This window comes from Wolffia australiana, chromosome 19, assembly GCF_029677425.1.
Source record: "Wolffia australiana isolate 7733 chromosome 19, ASM2967742v1".
Classification (NCBI taxonomy): Eukaryota; Viridiplantae; Streptophyta; class Magnoliopsida; order Alismatales; family Araceae; genus Wolffia; species Wolffia australiana.
This window is the reverse complement of record NC_135853.1, coordinates 5794547-5804899: the sequence shown is the minus strand read 5'-3', so window position 1 is coordinate 5804899 and position 10353 is coordinate 5794547. Positions and strand designations below refer to the sequence as shown.

The 10353-nt window shown below is 45.6% G+C and overlaps 1 non-coding gene across 1 annotated transcript; it reads left to right on the top strand.

Moving 5' to 3' along the window:
* The first annotated feature begins 246 nt into the window (after positions 1-246).
* LOC144715943 (small nucleolar RNA R71) lies at positions 247-347 on the top strand. Its single transcript, XR_013584773.1, has one exon. It is a non-coding gene; the product is annotated as a small nucleolar RNA R71 (small nucleolar RNA).
* Positions 348-10353: the final 10006 nt, after the last annotated feature.

The following is a 10353-nucleotide window of genomic DNA, read 5'->3' as shown; positions in this document are numbered from 1 at the left end:
TCCTGCATGTAATTCAGATTCCTTGATGTTGACTTGTAAAGCACCTCCTTTCTTTGGCTGTGAGTTCCTTCCATTGTGGGTTGCTCCTATTTCCTGCAAGTCAGTTTCTGCTACTTTCTCTAGCATGTCAAAAACTTCATCTTCATAAGCTGTGTAAAAGGTTCCTCCAGTAACTAGATTTACTTTATTTTTCATAAAATCCGATAATGATTCATATAATATTTGAGCTAATTGACAACTTTCAATACCATGATGAGGACACTTTCTAATTAGATCATTGAATCTTTCGCATGCTTCACTAAATGCCTCATTCTCATGATAATGAAAATTATAAATTTCTCTTCTGTAAAAATTTTTTTTGGAAATAGGATAAAATTTTTGTAAAAATTTGTTTTTCATTTCTTCTTAAGAACTAAATGTAATGCCTAAATTTCGATACCATGCAAAAGCTTTGTCTTTTAAAGTTAATGGAAAATATTTCATTTTTAAAGCTTCAGTGGATAGACCTGGTACATTTTGAGAAGAACATCTAATATGAAAGTCATCTAAAAATTCTAAAGGATTTTGTGAAGCATAACCATTGAATTCAGGTAAGGAATTTATTAAAGCATTATCATACCTGAACATGACTCCTTCTCCAACATTAATATTTATGTCAGTTTGCCTTATGCTTCCTGATGGTGTTGATCTATCAAGCATTGTTCTCCTTCTATCTTGATGAGAAAGTCCTTCTTCTGCCATGCTTTGCTTCTCTTGATCTTGCTTAGTGATTGATGAATCTGGAGATGAGTATTTTGGTGGAGTCACTTCTTCTTCTATTCTTCCACAAGATTTAGACCTTGTTAATACCATAAATCTCAAAAAAAATGTTAGAAATATAATGAGCTGAGGGGGTTTTAATCCTTCAGCTTATATAAAATAAACAGAAATAATTGAACAGAAATAATTTTTACTGAATAACCGTGCTCCCCGGCAACGGCGCCAGTTGATAATCCCAAATTTCGATACTTTAAATAATAGTTTCAGGACTTGTTTATCTTATCAGTGAGGATTTGAGATCATTCAACAATTAATATACCTCACTAACCTAGGGTAAGTAAGGGTCGAACCACAAGGAGCAGGCAAATTTAATTATTTCAATTCAGTATTATCTGTTTTAATTTAATATTTATTTTTTTAGAATTTGAGTGGATTTAAGATCGGATTAATAATGAAGATTTTAATTATCAAATGTCAATTTGAGATTTATTAATCTCAAATTGAAATTCAAATTCAAAAGTTTAGACAGATCTGGACTTAGTCTCAGATCTGTCCTTGTTTTGTGGTGCTCGGCGCTGCTCGTGAGCGGCACTTAGCGTTGCATGTTGCGGCGCTTGGCGCTGCGCGTAGCGGCGCTCGGCACTGTACGTTGCGGCACTATGCGCTGCTCGTGAGTGGCGCTTGGCGTTGCACGTCGTGGCACCACGCGCTGCTCGTGAGCGGCGCTTGGCGCTGAACGTCATGGCGCCATGCGCTGCGCATGAGTGGCGCTCGGCGCTGCACGTCGCTGTGCCACGCGCTGCCCGTGAACGGCAGTCGGTGCTGTACATCACGGCACCACGCGCTGCTTGTGAGCGGCACCCTGCGCTGCGTGCGCAGAAACAGCCGGCAGCTGCACACAACTTGTGCACTGCTTTGTGGCCGATGGCACAAAACTGTGCACAAGTGTGTGTAATGATACTTGTGGTTAGTTGTTGTTCACAACTTGGAACAACAACGAACTCGAAGATCGAAATCTAAGAACGGATTTAAACAGATCTAATTGGATGAATTAGAGATAGAAATTTCTAACCCAACTTGATCTGTCTTAAAAGTGTTTTTAACAAGAACTGAATTCTAAGAAATCACACATACCTTGTGTCACGCCCCTTCACGGCTAGGAAGTGATCCTTCTTCTTGGAATCTTCTTAGCTTTGTCTCCTCACTTGGCTCAATTGTTCATCAACAAGAGAGGGTCCACATAATTTTCAGAACAAATAACACTCCACTCTTTTCATAAAAATTCTAGACACCCTTACACATTGTTTTTTAGAGTATTTATAGGGTCTTCTTCTCTAAAAACTGCTTGGATCATTTGAATGGTCCAGCTTGATTTGTGATATCCATTTGACTTGGATAATCTGCATGCATAACTGCCTTGGTGTGGACGCCCCTCCTGATTCATAGGCTTTGATTTGACTTGGTCCAGGCGCCCCCTCCTGATCCATAGCTTTGATTTGACTTGGTCCAGGCGCCCCTCCTGATCCAAAGCTTTATCTCCAACTAAATATCTGTACTTATTAAACAAAGATGAGATCTAATCCACTTGACTCATAGAATCAAGTAGGGTTAGTCAAAAGAAACATATCTTGAATATAAGTACATAAAAAATCATCAATATATATGATTAAATAATGACACAATAACATTTATCACCAGGCACCACGTCGACCATTAGACCTAGCTCCCATAGATCCGCATGTTAGGGTTTCCGAAGATGGTCTTGCATTTGCGCAGCAAATTTCTGCATTACATCATCGCATTGATGATAGGATCATGCAGCAAAATGCATTGTACAAGCAAGCCGCCGACTTGCATCACCGACCTAGAGAATTTGACGTGGGAGACTGATAACACCCTAATTTCTATATTTATTTCATGTCATTAGCATGATATTATGCATTTCAAGAGCTTAAAATGGGGTTGTTATCATATATTTACATGAAAATAGTGTTTTCTAGTGATTTCTGATTTTTCCCTAATTTTCTGTTAATTTTATGAATTTTAAAGGATTTATTGAAGCTCAAAATAATTATTTTTGAATGAAAATGGCATATTTAATATTTTATTTCGACATTTATCAGCATGGGAATGAATCAGTGAATTTTCTAGAATTTTTTACAGATTTTTAGGATTTTTCTGAGATTTATTTGAAGAGGAAATGTATTTATTTCAAGGAAAGAAGTATATTTATAATAGAAAAAGAAGTATTTTTATTATTTTCGAACTTTCAAGGGCCTTTTTGCGAACTTTCGTGGCAAAAGGACCCTGAAAACAACTCTCGGTTGCGACTGCAGGCGTAAAGATCCAATTTAAAAATTTACAGGGTTTTATTGCAATTTTTAATATATATTTTTAATATTTTTAGGAGAAATCGGAGGAGAGAGAGTGCGCGAGGGGCATATACGCAATTACTTTTGGGCGGCGTCCAAAAGCAATTCCAGATTTTTTAAGGACTTCTCTGCAAAAAGGAGGATTCAAAATGCGCCAGCCAATGAGAGAGCGACACGTCATTGCGTGTTTAAAAACGAAATTAATAAATAAATCAATTTTAAATCCAATGGATTAAATTGGTTTAAAATTGATTTATTAATAACTTTTGATCCTGAAGTCCGATTGAGATGATTTTTTTATGGATTTGTTTGGCTTGATCCCCTCTTTCTATCTGTATGGTTGGATTATTAGATCCAGCCTACATTGATAGATAAATATTAAGTACTAAACGGGGGTAAAATGGTGATTTTGACCATATAACCTAAGTATAAAGGCTAAATTTCGAGAGGGGGAGCTCATTCTTGATGGTTCTCTATCACAGCTGCAAGACAGAGAGGAGACCCAGCCTGGATCAACAGTTTTGGTACTTTTTCCTTTCATTGTATTTAAACTTTTATGCATTTTGAATGAAATAGGTTAAGTTGTTTGTTTCTTCATCTCTATTCTGATCTGAACTTCTAAATCGCTTGGCTTGAGCAGCATGTACAAGCCCTGATTAGGATTGAGAGGAGAAATTGAGGGATTCACTTGGGCATTCAATTGCATTCCAAAAGAAAACTCTAAAAAATTTAGTTTTAATTCTTAGGATACTCAATTACCCCATTTTAGTTCTGAATTATCAACTTGCAAAAATCAACCAAACCCAAATTAAAAATTCCTACCAACCTCTCTAATTGAATTCTTTGATCCATCCAATTGGATCAATTAATTCAATCGAGAGCCCACATTTCTTCCATTCTTCTCACATCTTCTACCCCCCTTTCTCAATTCTCATCTAATTAGGGTGACTTGATCCTCGTTAAAGATCAAATTCACTCTAATTAGGATCAAAACACCAAAAAGATAATCACATTGAACTTCCTACTTGCTTCCCTTGGATGACACCCACACTTATCACTATACATGTTAAGTAGAGTTTTATAAATTTTATTGCATAAGCTAGAATTCACAACGACAAGGGCTAAAAATCCATAATTTTCACCCCTATTTTTGGCTTATCAGAGACTTAGTGATGGTTAGACTTAGGCCGGAGAGGTACTCTCCCGGGACGGCTACGAAGCTGCATGCTCGTAGTGCCGGCCCGTTCATGATCCGCCGAAGAGTGGGTGACAACGCGTACGTTGTCGAGATTCCCCCCACTTGGGGAATAGGCTCAACATTCAATGTGGCGGACCTAGCTCCGTATCGGGCCCCTTCTTAACCCCCAGACCTAGCCTCTCTAGACCCCATCAGCGTGAGTGAGCTTGCCGCGACCACTCCCCCGATTGTCTCACCCGATAGGCACGAGGCAATCGATTGTGTACTGTAGGATGTAATTGACCATGCAGGTGAGGGGATATCGAGGAGATTCCTGGTGCGCTGGGCGGGATGGACTTGCGCTGATGACACTTGGATTTTAGAGTAGGAGCTCCAGTGCCTTCGGCCAGATCTACTTCCACCGCTGCCGTTCATCCACCCTGACTCGCTGGAGTCGAGTCCTTTCCACCCCGGGAGGATTGATGGCGCGGCACCGTCCGACATCGCAGAGCCGTCACTCGAGGAGCCAGCACCGTCATCGAGCCCGCCACCAACACATGTCCAACCGACACAACGAGCCGCAGCAGCTACGCGCGACCTCGAGTTCAGATATTCAGCATGAGGACGTGCCACCTTCATCTTCGGATCGTTCTTCTTATCCGTTTCTTATTTTCTTTCTTCGCTCTTCATCTTTCATTTTGTCGTTGTAGTGAGGGGAAGAGCCCATATGAGGACATCTTCCCCTCCCTCCTACCTTAATGGGCCTTACAAGCCCCTTATTTTTTTTCATTTCCCCTTTCCCTTGGTTGTTTAAGGGACCCATTTTCATCCTTCCTATATAAGGAGGGGTGGGCCCCCCCCCAACACTCACTCTTGAAATTTCATTGAATTATAACGTTGGAAGTTGAAGAGTCAGGTCGTGAGAGGAGAGGAGGAAGAAGAAGAAGAGAGAAGAAGAAGGAGAAAGAAGAAGAGGAAGAAGGAGAGGAAGAGGAGGGAAGAGAAGAGAAGAGAGGGAGGAGAGGTCATCACTGGCCGCCGCCCTCCCGCTTGAGCACCACCCCGCCACCACCGACGCGGATCCACCGCCAGACTTCGCCCGCCGTCACCCTGCTGCGACCACACCGTAAACCGCCACCAAGCGCCGCCACGAGCTCCACCGTCTCGTGTCTCGCGCACGCCGCTGCTACACTGCCAGAGCGCGCCCGCGAGCTGTCCTCCACGTGCCACGCGAGCGAGAACCGCCCGCTACCGCGGGCCGCTGACGTGAGCCCGTTGCACCCACCGTCGCGCACTCACGCACCCGTGTGCATATGTGCGCAGGCCCACTGGCCGAGGACCTTTCTGCCCCAATCCAACGCGGGTCATCATCCCGTGGGCGGCGCCGCACCGCCGCTCCCCGCTCGCCGCGCGCACCGCTGGCGTGCGCGGCTCGCGATCTCCCGGTGCACCTGCAAGCACGCCCTGCTGCGCGTTGCTCGCTACCCGGTGCCCGTGACTGCACGCCCCTCCAGCCGTGCCCCACCCACGTCTGCACCTCCGCCCCGTGCGCGCTTGTGTGTCATGTGTAGTGCGTGCTGCGGAGGCCAACGTCCGCCCCGCCGACCACGTCTGCGACATCGCCTCGACCACCGCCTTGCACCTGGTACGCCACCACCCACGTCTGATTGGCCTATTCCATCGCCACACCTCAAGCCAGCACCCATCAAACGTCGGCGCCATTGACCTACACTTCTCTCCGGATCTCATTTGATACGATATAACCGTCGCCAGCGCGATGAAGGTACTCCCTTACCCGCTGCCCTTTATGTCTCTTACTTTCTCTAGTGCTCTTTCGTATTGCCTCCTCCGCGCTCGGGTTAGATAGGTGCGGGTGAGACAGGTTGAGAAAACGACGATTATCACTACGAGAGTCTTACCTACCCGGTACGAGTCGGGTTCGCCCAATGCGTGTGAGCACTTTAGTAGGGTCTCCCCGTTCGACGACGCACTCGCCCTCGACCCTCTCGGGCGAGGTTCGGGAGGTCCATTTGACCTCACTAGACGCGACTCCGTCAATCTCTGGAACGGCACACAATGCACTTCGGCGCACGCACGTACGATAGTAGGATTTTCACGCATCATCGTCTTTATATATACCTGCCCATTAGCATTGATTGGACAACACTGAGTGTAGTCGTTCGATTGAGATTCTGACGGGATACCAAGACGCTATCCTCGGTGTTGTCCGGACGACGTCTTGACGACATCCAAAATCAAAAAAGAGATAGATATAGAGATAGAGATAGAGATAGAGATAGAGATGGAGATGTAGATAGAGATAGAGCTACAGATAGAGATAGAGATAGAGATAGAGATAGAGATAGAGATAGAGATAGAGATAGAGATAGAGATAGAGATAGTAATAGAGATAGAGATAGAGATAGAGATAGAGATAGATATAAAGATAGAGATAGAAAAAGAGACAGAGCTAGAGTTAGAGATAGAGATAGAGATAGAGATAGAGATAGAGATAGCAATAATGATAGAGATAGGGATATACTAAAAGATAGAGAAGAAATAGGGATATAGATAGAAATAGAGATAGAGATAGCGATAGAGATAGAGATAGAGATAGTAATAGAGATAGAGATAGAGATAGAGATAGAGATAGAGATAGATATAAAGATAGAGATAGAAAAAGAGACAGAGCTAGAGTTAGAGATAGAGATAGAGATAGAGATAGCAATAATGATAGAGATAGGGATATACTAAAAGATAGAGAAGAAATAGGGATATAGATAGAAATAGAGATAGAGATAGAGATAGAGATAGAGATAGAGATAGAGATAGAGATAGAGATAGAGATAGAGATAGAGATAGAAATACAGATAGAGATAATGATACAGATTGACATATACATAGATATAGAGATAGAGATAGAGATAGAGATCGAGATAGACATATAGATAGAAAAAAGAGATAGAGACGGAGATAGAGATAGAAATACAGATTGAAAAAGAGATAGAGATAGAGATAGTGATAGATATAGAGATAGAGATACAGACACATATTTTGAAATAAAGTTAGAGATGGAGATAGAGATAAAGATAGAGATAGAGATAGAGATGGAGATAGAGATAGAGATAGTGATGGCGAGGATGCCAACATCTCATTGACGAACGCGTCACCATGGTCAACCGGATTCAACACGCATGCTTTGGACCACGGTCAACCAGAGTCAACCAAAATCAACCCGCCATGGTCAACTGGAGTCAACCCTCAAGCCGACACGCCACATCCGCCATCTGGCACGTCTCTACCCGCGCACGCCTCTACGCGCGTCATGACACGACGCCAAAGGCAGATTTACAACTGCCCTTTGGCGTGACACGGCGCACGCCTTTATTTTCTCGTCTTTACTTTCTCGTCAGTTTCTCTTTCCTCCAAGGCCTATATAAAGGCCATTGTTTTCAAGAAACTCTTAGGCAATCATAATTCAAGAATCGAGTTTTTGTTTAACTCTTCTTGGAGGATTGCCCAGCCTCCCTTATCCTCTACCTTCAAACCCTATCCTCCGATGTCGTCATCGCCGCCGCCGCCGCCGTCGACACCGCATGTCGCCGGTCACCGCCTCTTCCCTCTCTTCCATTTCTTTCTCCCTCTTCCCTCTCTTCCATTTCCATCTCTCTCTCTCATTCTTGCCCTCAAGGGTCACCCCAGACCTCCCCTGTGGTCGCCCTACCAGGCCGCCATCCTTGGCCGCTCAAGGTCGCCCCCGTGACCACCCCTTGGCCGCACTCCAAGGCCGCCAGGGGCCACCCATCCAGGTCACCCAAGGGCCGCCCTCTCAGGCCACCCATGGGTGCCCTAGGCTGCCCCCTTGGCCGCTCTCATAGGCCGCCCAGGGGCCGCCCAGCCAGACCGCCAGGTCTGCCCAGGGCCGGCCCGCCAGGGTCACCCCAGGCCACCCCGTGACCACCCCTTGGGCACCCTCCTTGGCCGCCCAAGGCCGCCCTTGGTCACACTCCCAGGCCGCCCAGGGGCCGCCCACCCAGGTCGCCCAAGGGCTGCCCTCTCAGTCTCAGGCCACCCAAGGGCGCCCTAGGCCGCCCCCTCGGCCGCCTAGGGGCCGCCCCAGCCAGGTCGATCAGGTCTGCCCAGGGCCGCCCCTGCTAGGGCCTCCCAACGCACGTCCTAAGCCATCGCCCAGAGCATCCCAGGCCGACGGTCGTCGTTGACACCGTCCGACATTTTGGGCCGCGTGCGCTTCGCGCGCTCTGGGTGCGCTCCGCCGCACTCTACGCACTCCGTGCGCGACGCTCCACGCGCTCAGCACCGGTGCGCGCTGCTCTGCGTGCTCCGTGCGCTCCGCGCACCCTTAGCATGCGTAGGTGCTCGCCCACGCTTGACTCTGCGACCATTACATATGCATTCAACCGGGGGCCGTTCAACGCCCGGAACGCCTAGCATCGTCCTCGTCCAGTGGGCTGCTCAAGGCCCAGATTCGCCCAGCTTCGTCACGATCAGAATTTCCCGCAACCTCTTCATGCAGTACGGTGCCGAGGTACGCCTGAACTCTTTGGTGTCGAAGTGTTCCTCGTTCAGTGTTTTCTCGAGAAGTTTCCACCGCTGTCAGAATTGGATTTGGTTTGAATTTTCTAGTTCTTCTCCCTCTTTCTCGAGTATTTCCTCGTGAAGCGAATTCGGGTATTGATTTCGGTGTTTAGGCATCGTCACGGTGGGGGAAGACAATACTCCCGCCCTCTAAAGGGTCGGAGCTGGACCACCAGATTTTCATCGGTTTTAAATCCGAATCCGGCCGTGAATTTCTGTGGATTGTTTTATCCCTCACACACCCATCCTACCCTTAGCCCGCACATCCTGTCGTCCCTCCCTTCCTCGCCTACCCCGTAGTCGTCCTACGTCAAATAGAGATAGAGATAGAGATAGAGATATAGATAGAGATATAGACAGATATAGAGATAGAGATAAGGTAGATATTGAGATAGAGATAGAGATAGAGAGAAAGAGATAGAGATCGAAACAGAGATAGAAATTGAGATAGAGATAGACATATAGAAAGAGATCGAGATAGAAATACATATAGGGATTGAGATAGAGATAGAGATAAAGCTAAAGACGGAGATAGAGATAGAAATAGAGATAAAGATAGAGATTGCGACAGAGATAAAGATAGAAATAGAGATACAGATAGAGATTGAGATAGAGAAAGAGATAGAGAAAGAGATAGAGAAAGAGATAGAGATAGAGATTGGGGTAGAGATAGAAATAGAGATAGAGATAGAGATAGAGATAGTTGTAGAGTTAGAGATAGAGATAGGGCTAGATATAAAGATAGAGGTAGAGATAGAGATAGAGATAGAGGTAGAGATAGAGATAGAGATAGAGATAGAGATAGAGATAGACATAGAGATATAGTGATGGGGGACCATCCAGCTGCCACCAAGACCGGACGTCTCCAGCCAAGCCGAGCTGCTGGCGCCAATGCTTGCCATCCGGGGTTTAAGTACTCCGTGTAAGCACTTATCTTTCTTTTATTTTTTTTGTCTTTGTTTTGTTTTCATTCTTGGATTTTTACGGATTGGGCCGGTGCTTTGGGCCCGTCCGCCTTATGTTTTTTCCATTTTCAAATGTAACCGTTAATGAGAGGCCGAACCACGTCTCGCGATGGTTCATTTTCTCCGCGATCCCACTTGGCACCTATCCTCATTATATAAGGGGATAGCATGCCCAAGTGAAGAATGAGGCATTTGTTGAAGAATTTGCAAATTTGTCTCCACCTATCTTAGAGAGTAGAGCGTAGAGAGGTTTGGCTATCCTCACCCACGTCGAGATCACTCCGTGGTTAGAGCCCGCGTCGTCACGTCGAGATCACTCCGTGTCGTTGTGTTTCAACGACCCGTCGAGCTCACTCCGGGTTGCATAAAGATTCAAGAAGTTGTTCCCTTCTTGAAGCCAAGAAGCCATCCATCGAGATCACTCCGAAGGGTATCAAGGATTCAAGAAATCATCGTCAAGGGAGAAGTGTCATCAGCCGTCACC